General features: G+C 39.2%; 1 protein-coding gene across 1 annotated transcript in view; it reads right to left on the bottom strand.

Moving 5' to 3' along the window:
• The window catches only part of LOC114478223 (polycomb protein SCMH1), an 89,288-nt gene extending 70,262 nt beyond the window's left edge, over positions 1-19,026 (bottom strand). Inside the window, exons 1-2 of the mRNA XM_028471117.1 lie at positions 18,983-19,026; positions 16,021-16,231 (exon numbers count right to left, since the gene is read on the bottom strand). The gene's annotated coding sequence lies outside the window, so the exon portion shown is untranslated. The remainder of the gene's footprint in view (positions 1-16,020; positions 16,232-18,982) is intronic.
• Positions 19,027-19,394: the final 368 nt, after the last annotated feature.

Below are 19,394 nucleotides of genomic sequence, written 5' to 3'. Positions count from 1 at the left end.
AGGCTATAGCTGCATTAGCTCAGGAAACGGAATTGTGTCTTCTTCTGTGAGACAACGGCGCGTTACTTCCTCTGCTCGGGAAGGAGCGATGATCAAATTAATCGATTTTAACGTGTTAATATGAAAATATTGACGCAAATCATTAACACGCTAATGTGTGAAACTTTTCAGAAGATGGCCACGGTTACATCATGTTTTTTTAAAAAAACAGAATTAATTGTTTAGAATTAAATAATTCGGAATTCAAGTATTCTGCTTCATGTTTACCGGTACATGGAGAACTATTCAATTTTCACTTTTTTTTGAAAAATGTAATTTGACAGTTTGATAAAAAAAAAAAAAATACCACTTGTTTTTTATATTGAATTACAGTTAGTTACCATTTACTTGTTCTCGCAAGTTTAAAAAAAAAAAAAGAAAAAGAAATAAATTGTATTTCACACCTATTTGTACGTAAAGGTAATTATTGATATTGCAAAATATATTGAATTGTTTAGTATTGGATATATTGTATTGCCAGATGCATGGCAATGCACACCTTTAACAGGTACCCTTTAATTATTGACGGAACACAGACTGACATCAGACACAAAGACACCAGAACACTGAGGTAAGGACGGGTCATTTCTAGAGCATAACAGTTTATGGATCCATTCATTTCATTTACTCATTAATCTTCTGTACCAGCTCGTCCTCTACAGCAGTGATGTTAGCTTTCCGTCCTACACGCTGAGTCACATTTCCTGAGGCTTTAATTTCATTTTCTAAAATGATTCAAACTCAAAGAGAATGAAGATTAATCAGCAACTTTTTTTCAACCACCCCGGATTAAACTTCTGGAGGTAAAATCCTGTGAAATTAGTTTCACCAACAATTAGTGTAGTTTCTTTCCCATAATGAAACCATAGACTCAACCAGCTAACCAGCCCCACAGGAACAAAGTGACAAGGAGGTATTCAACAAGTGGAGCATCTTTAGAAATAAACTAATTGGAAAGCACAGAATGAGACAGGTAGTGAATGGAAATCATTTGTCTCATCATGAGAAACTTTTATGCACAATGGCTTTATTATGTGTGCTTTATTACTGTGTCTTTGCACACACAACCGTCTTAGACATTCAGCACACGCACACGCACACACACACACACACACACACACACACACACACACACACACACACACACACACACACACACACACACACCTCGTCTCACATCATGGAACCGTATGTAAAGACGTAGCGAGGGGCTGCAGAGAGAAAGGCCAAAGTCTTATTAGTGATAATGAGAAAGAGCCACTCTGGCAATTTACATCTGTAATCTGATATTAGCCACTGCCACATGCACACACACACATGCACACACTCGTTTGAAAATAGTTATTCATATTCAGGAGAAAGAGCAGAATTACTTTCTGTGTGGAGAATGCTTTGCCCTTAAAGGACAAATGCAATGTGCTCCACATTTAGAAAGTACTTCAGCCACAACATGCGGCATTGTGGCAAAAAAACAACCAAAAAAAACATTCATAAATCAAGCTAGCTAACACGTTTTCATCAGCATGGAGATGTGCTTGTTTTTTGTTTTGTTTTTTTTGAAAGCTTGCAGGCAACAGATTAGCCTTTTCTATTTTATTTTTTTAATGGAAATCTTTTGGTTTTTATTTTATTTTATATTTTTATATTTATTTTATATATTTTTATTTCTCCAGGCAGGCCAAATTGGATGCCCACATTTGGCCCCTGAGCCTTGAGTTTGATACATGGGCTTTAGAGTAGAAATTAAAGAAAAAATATGAATCATTGTATAAAAAAAGCTGTGACTAGGATAGGATTGCTATTGCAACAACACATCATCAGTAGGGTAAAACAGTGCGAAAGAGGCAAAGAGCCACATGAGGCTCCAGAGCCGCAGGTTGTAAACCCCTGATTTAGTTGAACATGGTAATGACTATTCCCTCCAAAGTGAGGGCTGTAAACCAATCACGTTCAATCACTCTCAGTTCCTCGTGTTTCTGTTTAATCCAAACCACACAAGATCTGCTAATTGTCCTCAACATGTCAGCACGTGTCAGGATGCTCCATGTTTTTTCCACAGGCTAAACCGTGGGAATCAGAATAATACTGTATGCAAGCTAGAGACTGCAATGTTCCACACTTCATATTTGTATATGTACTGTATATATAGCAGCACTTCCTTTCAGTCAAGGCTGTGGTGCGGCTGCACTGCACTATAGCCTCATCCTTTCAATAGATTCCATCACGTTGCCATGTCTGACAGGCTGATTTAAGTGCCGTACGCAACGCATCCAGAGGAAGCATTGTGCACATCTATAGCTCCAATCTGATTTACTCAATTGCCCTCCCTGGAAAAAAGCATTAAGATTATCTTAATGTAAATGAAGCCAACGAATGGAGGATTCTGCAGGTGTGTTGTTCAAACTTTTACCTCAGCTATTCAAAAAAAGTGCAGCTGAAGAGACTTGTGCAGTTCAGTATTGATATGATCACGCTTTTAATAAAGAAAGCTATTGAGGCAAGGCCACAGCTTCAAAGTTAAGATCAATTCATGCAGTGACTGTAACAGTAGTGTGCCTTTTAAGATTGGCATGTGTCTTTTTTATGTGTATCTGAACATCAAATGTGAAGTTCATAGTGAACTACTTTGTATGCTTATGTTTTATTCTTTATTGTGTAATTGTGTGCGAGTATGAGTGTTGGCGCCATCACTTGAATTGGGCTGATATGTGTATAGTTTTAGCTAAACGTGTGTAAACAGGCTGTTTAGTGTATTTAATTACACAATGATGGCAGGACAACAAAGAGACACAGACACACAGTAAACCTCTAAGTTGTGTGGTAAACGGTTTTTAATGCGGCATTAGCAAGAAACATTCCTCCATTAAAGCAGAGTACAGACATTACAATAATCGGGCAGTTTTGGTCCTGATTTTTCTCCTTCTTGACCAACTCCAGATTATCCTGTGTTTGATAAGATTATCCTGTGTTTGATAAGATTATCCTGTGTTTACGGTGGGTTAAGAGTGAATTTGTCCCGATAATCGGCTCCCAAACAGGTCGAGTTTTTGTCGTAAATATTGAACAAGTTGAATATTTACAACAGAAACTGTACATACCCTAAATCAATTTAACTAAAACTAATAAACAATAAATAATTATAAGACACAGAAGCAAGCTACAATGACCTCATGTAAAGGAGTTTTAATATCGGCGAGTGGTGAAATAAGTCAAGTTGGGCTCCAAAATACAAATGAAGTCATCGCCTAAAGAATAATTGTTTTATATCCCAAGAAAGAGAATTCTTCATACTATAAATGAAAACAAAAATCTGATTTTCTTACATTCCCACATGCAGTTATGGGCCAATAAAAATAGTATAAAAGTGGGGGGTTTTTTCGGATTTCTAAGGCGTGTCACCCAAGAACCAATGCATATGTAACTAATCATTAGTGATGTGAACAGTCTATGTACATAGCTTAAATCAAATTACAGGGAGTTGAGGCATATGCTAAGTTATTTACTGAAGACCCAAACATGTTCCAGTCCCAGCTGGTATGTCCACCAGTTAGGATGTATAGCAGATCTTTTTGTATATTCTGAGGAAGTAGGTGGAGCTGTATTACTATAACAAATTTCAGTTTCTTATGTGATGTAGTTCCTGAGATATTGGAAGCTGAAAATGGAAGAAAAATAAGAGCGTGCAAAATACGGCACATACCCCCCCACTAAAATCACCATATCTAAAAAAGTATGAATCAAAATTTCAGAATTTTTTTAGACCGAAGTGCATAGAAATGACATGGAATGACCCTATATATACAGTATATATAGACTTTGATAACACTTTTTCTTAATATTAGTCCAATGCTCCCTCTAAAGGTAAAGGTTGCAGGATCTGGCCCACGAAGGTCCTAAAATCCACGACACTTTACATTTTACAAGTCATGGGAAAGCAAGCAGGCGAATTGATTCACAGCGTGGTTAGTTGAATCAAATAATATGATTAATTTATTAAGTGGCTGAGATTTTCCCGTCATGTCCATTTATTTAGACGGTTTAATGTCTGGCCATGATGATAAAAAAAAAATGTTTCAGTAGCAAAATTGCAGATTTGAGCAAAAGGACGACATTCATCTGAGCAACAATTGAGTTCATGCTGTTGAACCAATATTTTTTCATGGGCACCCCATCTTGAAATGATCACAAGGACCCTCAGGCAATTTACTGTTTTCTTCTTCTCTCTTTTACTGGTTACAGCCATGGGGAAAAAACAAAAAACCTGAAAATCAGTCCTAATCTCACACTCTCCACTCTTTAGTTTCCATTAAGCTTTGACTTTCTCTGAAATGGCATTACTTAGTGCCTAAACCCTCTTACCTTTGAGTGTGGGGGAATCTGCAGCTATTGTGCCTGTGTGTGTATTTGTGTATCTGTGTGTTGCATTTTCCCATTCCGTACACTTGTGCCTTCCAATATGTGTGCATGCTGTGTCTTGTGCACAATGCCAACTAGCGCTCTGTAGCACACACTCTATCTCACCAATTACCTGTCTGTACCTCTGTCTGTGTCGTGTGATTCAGAGCTGGGTTTGGGAGAAAGTGTGAACGTGTGCCACACACACGGTGTTTGTGTGTGTGTGTGTGTGTGTGTATGTATAAAAATGTGTGTGTCTCATTCCACTGCCTGTTCCCCCTCTGGATCTCATGTATAATTTATGGTACCTCTCATGAATATGCTAATTATCCGACGTGCAGGGAGAGGTGAGAGGGCTTCCCCTGTTCTATTCTTACTTTCGTCTGATGAGAAGGAGAGAGCGAGAGAAGAATGGGGAAGGGAAAGGATGGGAAAGGAAGGTGGGAGAAATTGGGAATGAGAGTCTTGCAGCTGCAGAGAAATGAAGGGTGAAGAAGGAAAATGCTGGAAGGAGAGAGTTTGGAAATACATTTATGAAAACCCCCAAGTGTTCAACAAATAAGTATCGAGGCAATATGGACAGTGGCAAGCCCCGTGTTGTGCTATATATTGTGCTGGAGACAAATGAATCACCCATGCTGAGGGTGGGGGGGGGGGGGGGGGGGGGGGGGGGGGGGGGGGGGGGGGGGGGGGGGGGGGGGACGTTGAGAGCTGAGATTGGAAGAGGTAGAGAAGAAGAGAAAAAAATGGGGGGAGATGAGAAGGACTAAAAAGGCAGCAATGGTTGTCATTGTTCCATCAGCATTTCACTGGTGCTTTTGAAAGGCGAGACAGGCGGGCAGATAGGAGCGTTAGTTTCAATTGCTTCTCCCATAAATAGATGATAGGTGCCAAGTGTCTAAAGACACATTGAAAAGGAAAAAGAAAACAAAACTCCTCCCTGAGTGCAGTTATAGACAAAAAAGCACTGGGTGATGCAAGCTCCGAGGCAGCGCTAATCAGATAAATTGTGCAGGCAGAGGTAAAAGATGGAGAGATTAATCGAGCAGCTAACAAACTTATGGCAAACTACACATCAAATGCTTCATCTTCTTCTTCATCAAAGTTGCGTAACATGAGAAACCTTTAAAAGTGCAAATCGACACATACCCTCCTCACTAAATTGGCTTATATCTCCAAAAAGTGCTCATCAGATGAAACTAAAACAAAACACACAAAAATTATTAAAAATGTCAGATTTTTTAGACCAAAGTACCATTTGTTGAAATGACATGGAATGACCCATAAGCAATTAAATGCAAAACCCTTCAGGTATGGTCCAAGTGCAGCTTTGTTCAAAATAAAATTTGTGACTTTTAAACAAGTTCGAAGATGTCAAATTAATTTTAGTTCAGGGGCCAAATCGTCATCTTGGCTTGGTTACGCGAACAAAGGTTTATGAAGGGGGCTGTCCACGTCGGTTGCACGCTCGCTGGTGGCTGACGAGGCAGATTCTTGAAAGGCAGGACCAGCCACAGCAGCTGTTGGGGTGGCTGCTGGGGCAGCGTCGCGCTCCATCCTCCTGCGTCTTTTGTCCGGAAGACTGTCCCTACGGGTATTCTTGAAGGAGGAGACGGGCTGACCACTGGCGGTGGACTATGCGGCAGGCACCAGGTGACTTCTTGAGAGAGTCTTTGTACCGTTTCTTTGGTGCCCACAGACAGCGCAATCTTGGGCAGGCGGTGATCTTCCATCCTGGAGACGTGCCCTGCCCTGACCAGCATAACTGGGACTTCAACAGCATGGCCTCAATGCTGGTCACCTCCGCCTGTTCAAGGACTTCGACGTTTGTGATGAAGTCACTCCAGTGGATGTTGAGGATGGTGCGAAGGCAGCGTTGAGGGAAGCGCTCAAGGAGCCTCAGGTGGTGACGGTAGGTAACCCATGTCTCAGAGCCGAACAAGAGGGTGGTCAGTACAGCAGCTCTGTACACACTGATCTTTGTGCTTTTATTCAGACGCTTGTTGTTCCAGACTCTTTTGTACAGTGGCCGAAAGCGCCGTTTGCCTTTGCCATTCTGTTGTCGATCTCCTTGTCTATTTTGGCATCTGAGGAAATTATGCATCCCAGGTAGGTAAACTGCTAGACAGTTTTCAGCACAGTCTCGCCAATGTTGATGTGAGAAGGGCGGTACTCTTCCCGAGGTGCAGACTGGTGGAGGACCTCCATCTTTTTCAGGCTGACTTCTAGTCCAAAGAACTGGGCAGTCTCTGCGAAGCAGGATGTGATGCGCTGCAGGGCTCTCTCTAAAAAGGGGTTAAAAAGTTTTCCCTTTCAAGGTTTTCTGGAGGAATAATAACTAAAATTAAGAAATAGAAAGCCACATGTTGAGCATCACTGACTTACGGCTTCTACACGGTGTCCTGTTAACCTAGTGGACTGGTCTGGATAGAAAATGCCAGGACTGAATTTTTGTCCCAGTCCACCTCACAGAGGTAAAAGATGGAGAGGTTAATCAAGCAGCTAACAAACTCATGGCAAACTACACATCAAATGCTTCTTCTTCTTCTTCTTCAAAGTTGTGTTAAATGAGAAACCTTTAAAACAGTATCAAAGCACCAGCCATAATAAATACCTTTTTCCCCACATCCATAATGGTTTTATAGTGATAAAATGCAACACTTTTTCTTGTAAATTCTTACCTTTTTATTAAAAAAAAACAGAACACAGGTTCATTGGTTGCATAGTTAGTTAACAAGTCTACACGAAATAAAGTTAAAAGTATATCGCAGTGTATATTATAACAAAAAGTGCTCATTTAAATGAAAGTGGGTTAGAGACTCTAGTAGTATACAAATTCTAGTATAGTATTAGTATAAGTTTACTTGCAGTATGAAATAAAGCTTTTGGTAAACTAAAATTGGGCCAATTTAGTCCCAACAAGTATTGAAATATTACATTTTGAAGTATACTGCTAGTATATTGGGTAAGTGTACTTGGTACCAAAAAGTGTACTGAGCAAAATATACTTAATCTATACTTAAGTACGTATACTTAGTATGTTGCACTTTAGGTATACTTCTTTTTGGTAAGGGAAAGGTAAAGGTAGCTCCCACTCTACATTCTTCTCCCAGCAACACTCTGATTTACCCTTAAATCTGTCCAGAGTTCAATCATGAGAACCAGGTCTCATGTGAATTAGTGTATGACATGCGGCCGTGTGTGTGTGCGTGTGCGTGTGTGTGTGTGGTATATGTTTCTTTAACTCGTGGCACCCTCTGGGTAAGGAGCTTTTCCAGCTGATGATTCAGCATCTGTCGCCCTGCTTATGTAAGAGCGTAGACACGGCCCTGGATGTCTGAGTTAACTGACACACTGCATTAATATCTGTGTTGATGATGACTGACTGACTGACTGACCAACTGACTGAGTAAACGAGCCAACAAGTTTAAAAAAAAAAAAACAACTCATATATAAAGCTCTGTTTGAAACGTATCTAAAGCTAAAGTTTGACTGTTTTAGCAGAAACACTGAAAAAAAACTAGAAAACATCAAACAATAAAGAAAATACTTTGTGTTTTTGAATGCAAATAGGACTTTCAGTGGCAGTGTCGTAATGCATACGCAATTAAATGTAAAACCCTCAGGCTTTGTCCAAGTGCAGCTTTGCTCGTTACGTTGATTATCCGCAACAATGTGAGAATGAATGTAATGAAATATCACAGAAAAACCCAACAATAAAACATAATTTTTGAACAAAGTCAGTGGTTCTCAACCTTTTCAGCCCGCGACCCCAAAATAAAGATTCCAGAGACCGGGGACCCCCACTTTACCTGAAGGTCATGTGGAGACAGGGTCATCTATAAGGGGGAATAAATGGGAGAGCTTTTCAAGGCCCATCCATAAAGTCAGCAAAATGATGGTCCATTGTTGTATGAATCTGTGATAACATTTATTTATTCATCTGAATAATATCCACTGATAAAATGGGATTTTAAAAACCACAGAAATTGGTTAAAATTGAAAATTAGAGTGGCCAAAAAAGGAGAGAAAAAGTGGCAAAAGGGGTTCAAAGTGTCAATATTGGCTTAAAAGTTGCAGAAATTGGGGGAAGGGAGGGTCATGTCATTTAAAAAGTTGGAACAATTAGTTTAAACTGGCAAATAATGGGCATGACAAATCACAAATTGGGTTAAAATAACCATGAGATATGGTGGAAAGAAGTTAAAACTGACAATAATGGGTCAACATATGTGACAATAGGTGGAAAAGTGGTGGAAAGGGTTTAACAATTCCGAAAATGTCTTGAAAATGGAAGAAATGTGCAGAAAAGGCATTGAAATTTGATGGAGAATTGGCAGAAATGGGAGAAATGTAGCAAAAATGCAGTAAAAGGAGCAAAAATATGGTTAAACTATGGCAAGTTTGGTGTAGTTGCAGAAAAAGTGTAAATAAGCAAAAATGGGCTCAAATTGTTAAAAAAATATTCTTAGTTCCTTGAAGGCATCTGGCGACCCCCTCCCAGTGTCTTGCAACTCCTAATGGGGTGTAGAACCCCTGAACAAAGTGACCGTAAACCAACAAAAGCCTTCCCACATCATCCGAAGCTGCACCAGCTCCGTCACTGCTGCATTGATAACAGTCAGAAAAACCTTGATTTAAAACAACACAACCACAAAACTGCAAACAACCCAATCTGGAAACACTGGATGCTCCACCTTTTTTAACCTATACTGAGCTCAGCTGTTAGCAGATAGCACAGACAGCTCATCACTCGGGTTAACTAACCAGCTTGAGGTATGTGTCAAACGCATTCGTCATTAAAGCATGACAGGTGGCCAACTGACTCACTGGCTTATTGAAGCTAAATGTAATTGCTTAGTTTCTTGAGTATATGACTAATCGTCTGATTGGCGAGCTGCCTGAATGACTGCAGTCAGACAATGAGCAAAAGACTAAAAGGAAGGAGAAGCAAACCTGGGTTTATTACAGTACGTTTGAAGAGGTGGAGAAGACAGCCTCTGAGCAAATAGAAACAGGTACAGCACATGGACGACCTGAAAACTGCTCAAAAGCAGAATGAGAAGCTCGGGAAAAAACAAGGAAGGTGCACATTGATCGAGATGGAGGAGGTTTGTTTCTCAGGTTGTAGGTGGTTGATTGTGGAGGAAAATCCCAACCTCTCATAAGAAAAGTGTACAATATCTCTAGCTGTATTTCCATTAGAATTGGAAATGCACAAAATCTAAATAGTGCAATGAAAACTGTTTATGGAAAAACCTGAATTTAGGAAAAAAAAAAACACTCAAATATCGCGAAAAGTTTTTACACTTCCATGAGGAAGTCTGTTCAGGCGTTTTGATATTGAAATGTATCACAAAAGCGCAATGAAAACACTTTTTCCGCAATTACCTGTAGACAGAAGAGGAGACAGACATTTATTAGCAATATACTTAAAAATTTTTACCACCGCATTAGACGTGAAACAACAAAGGAATACAGAGTGTTATAAGGAGGTTTGGAGCGTCCATCTTCCTGCAGAGAAGTCTCGTGGGATGAGATTTTACGGGAGTTACAAAGCTCCAAAACAACTTTCAATGGAAATGCGCTAAAGCGTAATTATACTTTGTTGAAACATTCAAAATATCGCTTTAATTTTGCAAAAAACTATACTTGAAACACAGCTTCTGTCTTTTTTTTTTTCAAACGCCAACTTCTAACCAGAGCTATAGGTTTGGAAGGAAGGTGGCCTAGTGGTTAAGGACGCTGGGCTTGTAATCGGAGGGTTGCCGGTTCAAGCCTCACCTGGGCCATCACTGTGGGATGTTGAGCAAGTCCCTTAACCCCGAACTGCTCCCCAGCCGCCGCAAAATGGCTGCCCACTGCCATGTAATGCAATAACATTACATGGCCAATTAAAGGCGAAAGCAGTAGGTACCAAATGTCGGGGCACCAAGATTTTTAGAAGAAAACTGCGATGAAATGCATAATCTGGATTCAGTCCAAGGTTAATTTGAGATAATAAATTTTTTTTAACTGATCCAAAATCAGTATATTGATCTGGATCTGATCCAAAATTGAATTTAATGAATCTTCCATGGCGTAAGTCAAAGATGGGCAACTTTTATCACAGCGGGGGCCACAGAAACATGATTGTCTGAACCAAGGTTCACAAATTATTTCTTAGTTTGTGTAAGTTTGTTGTTGTTTTGTGCAGTCTTTTTGTTGCCATTTTGCGTCATTTATTGTAATTTCATGTACTTCTGTTCTCAGTCGTTTTGTAGAATGTTTTTGTTATTTTTCAGAATTTTCATCCTATGTGTTTTGGGAGTAATTTTTATTTATCTTAGTTGTCTATTGGGTGTTCTTGAATGGATTTTGTGCGTTTATTTTGGGGACCTCACAAAATTAGTCCGAGGGCCACATGTGGCCCCCAAACCACCAGTTGCCTACATGTGGCTTAAGGTCTAGCTTAGGTTAAAAATTACTTGAAGTTCTATATATAAGGCTGACATTACACTGTCAATAGCATGAATAAGGTGTCATGAAGGCTGTCATTAACTGTTGTTCACTAAATTATGGCACCTTTGGAGCTATGTTGGCATTTTTTGGGTTAGGTGGAGGGATCTAGTGGGGTTAGGTAGGGTTAGGGTAACAAACAACACTCAATGACAGCCTTCATGACACCTTATTCATGTTAATGACAGGTGTCATGTCATAACAATGACAGCATAATGTAAAATTTCAAGTAAAGTGTAACCAAATGGTGTCAAAAAGTACAAAACAAACCAACAAATAAATACATGCTGGTGAAAATATTCCCTCCTTGGTGAAGGTAAAACGATCAGCGATAAATCAAGAGTTAGGAAAAGAAAAAGGAAGACGATGGAAGAAAAAAATAGATGCTGTTTAGCAACGTGACCTTCAGTTTGAGGCTCTAGGTTGATCAACCTCACAGAAACAAACACACACACACACGCGTAAATAAGCAGGGCCACACACATGTATCACAAAGCCATCTCTTGCCTAGATCCAGCTTGTATCACTCGGGTAAAAAGATATGAAGTGCAATAACACCCAATGTGAGTGGGCTCCTCACACCGCCACAGCTTCAACAACACACACACACAGACACACACATATATATATACATGTTGCTCTCTCCAATTCACACATCTCACTTTAGTGGTCGCAGACAGAAGGAGGAGGAGGACTGGAAGCAGTGGGTGGAGAAGGTGGAGGAATGGGGAGAAAGAAAGAGAGAGAGAGAGAAGGTGTCGCCTCTCCTCACTGAGCCCTTATGCTAAGAGGGATTTGCATACATTTTTAATCAAAGCAAATTAGATCATAACCAAATTAAATCACGCTTTCCAACCCCCACCACCACCCCCCCTTTCTCTGTCTGCCTCCTGTTCCATCCACCCACCTATTCCCTATCATTTAATTATCGTCGCTAATAGGTACGGTTATGCCAAGACAAAAACCTCTGCACACACACAAACGCAGACACACATACGGAGAGTAATAAGTAGATTTCCACACACGATGCACAAATATGCATTTCATTTGTTTAACGCAATGTGGACGGTTTGCATCTTGCCTCAGATTTGCTCCTTTCTTCGTCGAACGTGTTCCAACAAACACACAAAGCAATAAATTAAACACAAACATGCACACAACGACGAGTCGAGTACACACTTTGGCTCCCAAAATGGTCTCCCACCACCACCACCACAGAAACTAGACACCTCCTCCCACATTCCTCTCCACACCCTATGCTGCTAAACAGATTGGTATCGGCCCCCATCGCTATAGCAATTGGCCGTTGCACAATGTCTTCCTACTGTTGTCTGATGATAACTCAATCACATTCACAACCCTATTATATGCAGTTATCATCAGGTCCTCCTCCCCCTCACAGGCCTAAACTTTCCGTGCTGCCATACAAACACAATTTGTTACAATAAATGAAATACTCACATGTGCATACATAATTGCACTCGAACACCGCAGTCAAATTCCTGTATGTGCACACAAACGCAATCCGTGTACCCTTCGTTCTTTGGTTGTTCTGTTTTAAAACCAAATCAAAATAACAAATAAACAGTGTGGTTGTTTTGTTTTACTGACTTAAAACCAAAACAGAAATACAGAAAAATCAAAAACCAGACAAGCAGCATTTTTCCGTTTTAAAATTAAATCTTCTGTTTGTGAGATAATTGGATATTTACGGGAAAAGAATGAACGAGAGCTTCATGTTTTAAACTCACTCACATACATGCTGAGTTGGGGTCAATTATAATTGTAATCGCGTGATTGATAATTACAATAATGGTGTAATTTTAATTGTAATTGTAATTAAATCATTGAGTTCAGATAATCGACTTTGTAATTGCAATTGCCATGAAAATTCAAAAAAAAAATGTGTTTATTATTATTATTTAACGCTGAACTCGGGAAACATGTTATACTTCTATTTATAGTTCTACGCGTATGTCGTGTACTTCTGTTCTCATTGTGTATTTTTTTGTAGTTTTGTAAAAAAAAAAAATTGTGTTTTTTGTGTGAAATTTTCATAATTTTATTTTAGTTGCCTTTTGAGTTTTTTGGGAGTGATTTTGTGCGTTCACAAAATTAGTCCAAGGGCCACATGTCAAAATCCATGAAGTACTCTTGACGTAATCCTGCTAACAGTCAAACAAATAAATAAATAACTGCTGGTGAAAATATTCCCTCTGTGGTGAAGGTAAACATATCAGCAATAAAAAAAAAAGACAACATTGAAAAGAAAAAATAAATGCTGTTTAGCAACGTGACCTTCAGTTTGACTTTGTAATTAATTGCCATGAAAATTCTATAAAAATTGTCAATTATAATTTAACGCAAAACTGTGGAACCATGTTCTATGTGCAGTGCTATACATATGTAGTTAAAAATATTAAAATGTGCTTCTTATCAAGCTTCCCCACATTTTACCATTTTAAAATATATAAATCTAGGGGTATACTGACACAAAAAAGGCTCACATGCTCACAACACAAATTTCAAAACCTACATTTTCATTGATTAGGAAGCCAAACAAAGTAATCAATAGATAGGAAAGAAATTAGATGATAGATATTTGTTTTTAGTGTATTTTACAGCTGATTTATCATTAGAGATGCTAACAGAAAGCTAGGTTATTTATTTCAGGCTCAGTAATTGAGATTAATTGTAATTAAACTGTAGTAATTGAAAATGCTATTGTAATTGACTTTCTGAGGATAAAAAAAATATTGTAATTTAACTGTAACTGAAAAAAATTGCTGGTCACTGTAATCGTAATTGAACATGGGTAACATGGGTAATTAAAAAACGTAAATGTAAATGAAAAATGTAATTGACCCCAACCCTATTATATGTCATCATCAGGTCCTCTTCCTCCTCCTCCTCTTCCTCACTAGTCTAAACTTACCGCGCTGCTATACAAACACAATTTGTTACAATAAATGAAATCCAGGCGTAATTGCGCGAGAACGCCGCAGTCGACTTCCTGCGTGTGCACACAAACACACACACGCGCACATACATGTGCATGATGCAGTGAATTCTCACTCACACACTCACACACACACACACACACAGAGGCACACAAAGGTGCCTGTAGGCCTATTTGAGATGCAGACTTCCATGTCCCAGTAAATGATATTAAAAGTCATATCATGAATAAATCAGCAGGCGAGGCCCTAACGGCTCCAGCACTCACGGAGGGTAGACAGCAGAGGAATTGGAAGGCGCTGAGGAAAGGACACAGATGCCATCACAAATCATACAAACGCTGGATATACACATTAATTTGGGCAGCAGCGCCAAAAAAAAGAAAAAAAAGCAACACTGTTTTTATCTTTTAGATTGTCTGTAAACACACGAGTATGTATGAACGTAATCATTGGCTGCACTGTTTTTAAATGGTATGTTAAGATTTCATTTATTCAGACAACTTTTTTCAGGAAATGTACTTTGATCCCCTGATATGTTACAACTGTGAATTGTCAGTCTTCCTCAGAGGCGTCTGCTGATCGCTTTGGATGTGTCCTTTCTGGGCGTGTTTTTTCTGTGCGACAGAACTGTCAATTTGGCCACGTCCAGAAAGAACCCCATAAAGACACAATAAAGCGATCAGCAGACGCCTCTGAGGAAGACTGACAGCTTGCAGGAGATCAAAGGACATTTCAACGTAAATTTCTTGAAAAAAGTTAACAAAATTGGTAAAATGTGCAAAATAATTTTCTATTTTTAATGCTCAATATTCAGCAGTCTTGCGTCTCCCCGTCACACGTCCCTCAATGTGGGAACCACTGGTCTAAGTAATACAGTATATAACTTACACATAATTTATGATGATTAATAATTACTAAATATAATTTAAAATAGATAAATCATGCAGTAGCTATACCAAAAAAATGCATAGTAGTGGATGGGAGTGAGGGATAAGAAGCATCCATTGGGAGATACAATGTGTGTACTGTATACTAAAAGTGCGTGGAGTGGCACATGGGGGGTGGGACCTGAGAGTTTCAACATGGCCGCTGCTTGGTTCAAGGGTGTGCGACATTGGATTTGTTTGGACTAAAATGATACCGTTAATAAAGTAATTTGTAAAGCATTTATGAAAAAAATTATTTCACGGTATGATTTTCTACAGTGATGTCATCAGTCCTACCTCTACAGTTATGATGTTATCAGTCCTACCTCTACAGTGATGATGTCATCAGTCCTACCTCTACAGTGATGATGTCATCAGTCCTACCTCTACAGTGATGATGTCATCAGTCCTACCTCTACAGTTATGTCATCAGTCCTACCTCTACAGTGATTATGTCATCAGTCCTACCTCTACAGTGATGATGTCATCAGTCCTACCTCTACAGTTATGATGTCATCAGTCCTACCTCTACAGTGATGATGTCCTACTTTCAAACACAACCTATGGGCACTGAACTAGTGTATTGAAATCACACAAAAGTACATACCATAATGTATATGCTGTGAATAAGAATAAACCTTTGAACACAAAAAGCAACAGGGGGGCTGAGCCAGATACTTTCTTGTATTGTGAGATGGAAGCGAAAATTAATATTCTTAGGCATTTCACGCTGATGCAATCGATTCATGTGAATTTGCCCGTTCATTTTCTGTAAGTGCTTAAAAAAAAAAAAGAAAAAAAGGCTCTCCTGCTATAAGGAAAGAGGTTCTCAACTCATGGCTCAGGTGCCAGAAGTGGGATTCAGAATCAGAGACCTATTTTAATCTTGTGGACCCACTTCATTGCTTCTGTGTAAAGCAAATTCTGCCATTTTCTTCTAAATACATTAAATAGGTCATAAATATATTCCTTAAAACGTAGAAAGCCATTCAATCCTTTATAATTTAATTGTGGAGCTAGGCTTCACAAACTGTTTCAAATTTCTGTGTTCAGGATTTAAAGGAAATATTTTATAATCTGGTGTCAGATTTCAGATTGTCATAGTAAAAAATATTCTGTGGGTCTTTAAAATCTAAAATGGCTGAATGAGTTCATTTGATCAGCAGTTTGATAATAATTGCTTTGTTTAAGTTGAAACTCACCATTAATGATGTTGTGATGATGTGCCAAGGCCACGAAGCTTGTGTCGAGTAATGGAGGGTAGTGTTTCCGCAAACTGTGCATCGAGGCTTGCTTTGTTTGTGGGAGGAGCCGAAATGATGACAAGCGTGTGACTGCTTCAGGAAACGGTTCAGACTGCAGAGTTTGTCGGGTGGTTTGATAGCAACATAAACCCGTCAAACTCTGTTTCACCTGTGGGATTATAAGGAAAGTTGGGATTAGTTCAGAGTTTTGTTAGAGTTTATTTAAATTTGATAACAGACTCTGGATAGTTTTTTGCTAGTTTAGATATAGTTGATGAAGTTTAAAGGGAGAGAGAGTTGGAAGATTTAGGACAGTATTGAGGGAGTATCAGTATGGATGAAACTGTATGTTTCATCCAACTGTATGTCTCACAATTCAGCAGTTATTTTTTTGAAAAATGTTCCATTCTGTACATCAATGTCCAAGTTACATAATCTCATTCAGTGTTTTATTCCTAGTTCAGTAGAAGAACCATTATACAGCATCTTAACATGTCAAAAGACTGGTGGTCTCGTGGTAGGAGAACAGTACTGAACGATTTGTTAGAGACCTGAAGGAGCTGGGTTCAAATCCCATTGGAACCACTTTTAGGAAAATGTACACACAGAAAAATATTTTTCCTATATTTATTATATAGGGAACTATATTATTCATACATTCTTTAGATTCTTAGACATTCCTGAAAGCCACAAAAGTTCTCCACGAACACTAAAATTCAATGCATCACATTAAGCCTTTTCACACTCTAGGAAATCTTGCTCTCGTTCAGTTCTCGCACACAAGTTCAAAGGTCGAGAGGGATAAACTCGATCTTTGAACCTTTAAGCAATTTCCCCCTGGGATTAATAAAGGAATTCTGATTCTGATGGCTGACAGCGAGTCTGACAGAGATTTAGATTATTTTTTTGTGAAAACATGGTATTTGGCTTTTCAAACTGTTCTTTCATTGTCCTATTTAGTGTCCATCTTGTGCAATTCCTTCAAATTTGTGAATTGAATTTAAATATTAGCTTAATAAAACTAATCATGGACCTGGATATTGAATGGTGTACGTTGAAAACTTACCTTTTCAAAGTAAGAACTCATACTGTCCTTTTTTTTTAAACTCAGAAATCTGGTTTGTTCCGTCAATAATATTTTTTATTTATTCTCAAACCAATTGACTCAAGTAGTACGATGCCTCATGAGGCTTCATCTCACCGTCACTAATTACTCCACTGAACGTTTAAGTACACCCCAAGGTTTGTTGGCCTGCCACTAGGGGGAAATTAAAAAAAATTCTTGAGTATGGGCGTGGCTACTAGATTAGTTAGGACACGCCCAGTCACTGCAGCCCCACCCCCACAGTGCTGGATAGTTCCACATGGAGCGGTCATTCAATGCTCACTGAGGAAACATAGTGCCTCCTCCCATCTTTTGTATGAGGGGTGGGGCCAACAGTGATGTTAGTGACATCACTGATCTAATCTCAGCCAATAGAAAAATTAAATTGTAATAGCAGTGTGCAACCTATAGAAGGCAGTCACTGACATTGTACAACTAAAAACGCTAAATGTAAATAGTTAGACAACAAGTTCAGATGAACTATGGTCTGGCCCGCGGAACTTCTCCGCGCCGAATAGCACATACCACATTCCCGAGAATTCAGTCAAATGACTTGGTTCCACCAAGTAAAAAGGTCTCAGAGAGGCTCTTGACACCCGCTCATAAAACATCCATGTTAAATTACAGCCCGATTCAACGAGCATTAACGGAGGAGTAGTCATTAGAAAAATGGGGCCCCCCGGTGGCACATACGAAATAATGGGCCCCATTCATATATTAGTATGTGTCAATGATTCAGTACCACCAACTGTCGCAATATTTGACTCACAAATAAATAAGAAGACAACTATAATAAAAGAGGTGTGGGCCACTCTTTTATCCGAGCCCCTAATAGAATTGTGTGAGGCATAATCATAATCTACGTTGAATTACCTTTGAAACGATATATCACACGACTATGTTCCCATAAATTTGGAAACTATCGGAAATGGGGGGTGGACCCCTGGGTCCCATTTCAAAACAAGGGTTCCAAGCGAGTATTTATACCAAACTGCATTCTAATCTAATCGGAACTAACGGAGGAGTAATAATTGGAAAAATGGGGACCCCATAACACGTATGGGGTAATAGGCCCCATTTGTAAATTGGAATGTGTCAATGATTTGGTACCACCAACCATCGTTATATTTGATTTGCAAATAAAAGAGGAATCGACTTTGTTTTCTTTTCTTCATTTGGGGCCCAAATCAAAAATCGAGCTCCGAGCGTCAATGCGTACACATCCATAGATTATAGCTACCAAATTTCAGCCCGATCCGTTCATGAATAACAGAGGAGTAGTGATTTTAACTAGTGTACACAACAACAAGAAGAACAAGAAGAACAAAGTGAGTGGTGTTTTGAGTCGGGTAACCCGGTGTAGTGAAAAATAATTCTACGCGTGAAAGCCTCCTACAGGCGCAATGCGCACTAACAGCATAGTAAATATTTACACGAGTACGTACAATATTTTGCTACCTTAATTTTTCCTACTATGATAAACCCTAATTCTGCGCGCACCTGCGCGGGCATGCACAGTTCGCCAGGCGCGCATGCCCGCTGTCTACCGTGGGAAACTTTCACGGTAGGTTCATTCTATAATTCACCGACCTAAAAATGTGAAGAGTGGGCCTAGGATCAATAAACTACATTACTTCATAGCCAACCATGTACTCAGCAGGGGAAAAAAGTGGTTTTAGGGTGGACTTACACTTTATATTGAGTTTATTAATTTTCATGACAAATACACACATTTTTCCTTTGCAAACATTACTTGACAGTGAGTTAAATTGAGTAAGATTTGATAATGTTTGCTCTGTTTAGGTTGAAACTCACCATGTTGCTCATGCACACAGCTCTCCAGCAGCTCCTAAAGGTAAGGGCACCGCCCAAGATGGCCACTTTATAGAGGGCGGAGCTAAAGTGGAATCAACCACCTGATGGAGCCACTGGGGGAGAGGAAGCTGCAGCATGTTCTATATAGTTTATTATTTTCTGAGAAATATTTCAGAAATTGTAGTTAAGCTCATATTTAAGCATTTAATTATTTATATAGTTTCATCTGAAGAGTTTGTTGCATTAGTTTAGTTGTGAGTTTAAGAAAGTATTTGGTTTGTTATTCCCCCCTTTAGTTATTTGTAGGCCGGTCGGTGCAGATATAAACATTGAACCTGTGTCAATTAGAATGAGTTGAGTTTGTAGTTGACCTCAGTTTGGCAATTATTGGGTTGCATTTTCACATTCTAGT

The sequence above is a fragment of the Gouania willdenowi genome, chromosome 16 (genome assembly GCF_900634775.1).
Source record: "Gouania willdenowi chromosome 16, fGouWil2.1, whole genome shotgun sequence".
In the NCBI taxonomy this organism is placed as follows: Eukaryota; Metazoa; Chordata; class Actinopteri; order Blenniiformes; family Gobiesocidae; genus Gouania; species Gouania willdenowi.
Note: the sequence above shows the minus strand (reverse complement) of the source record. Positions and strands in the feature narration are given on the sequence as shown.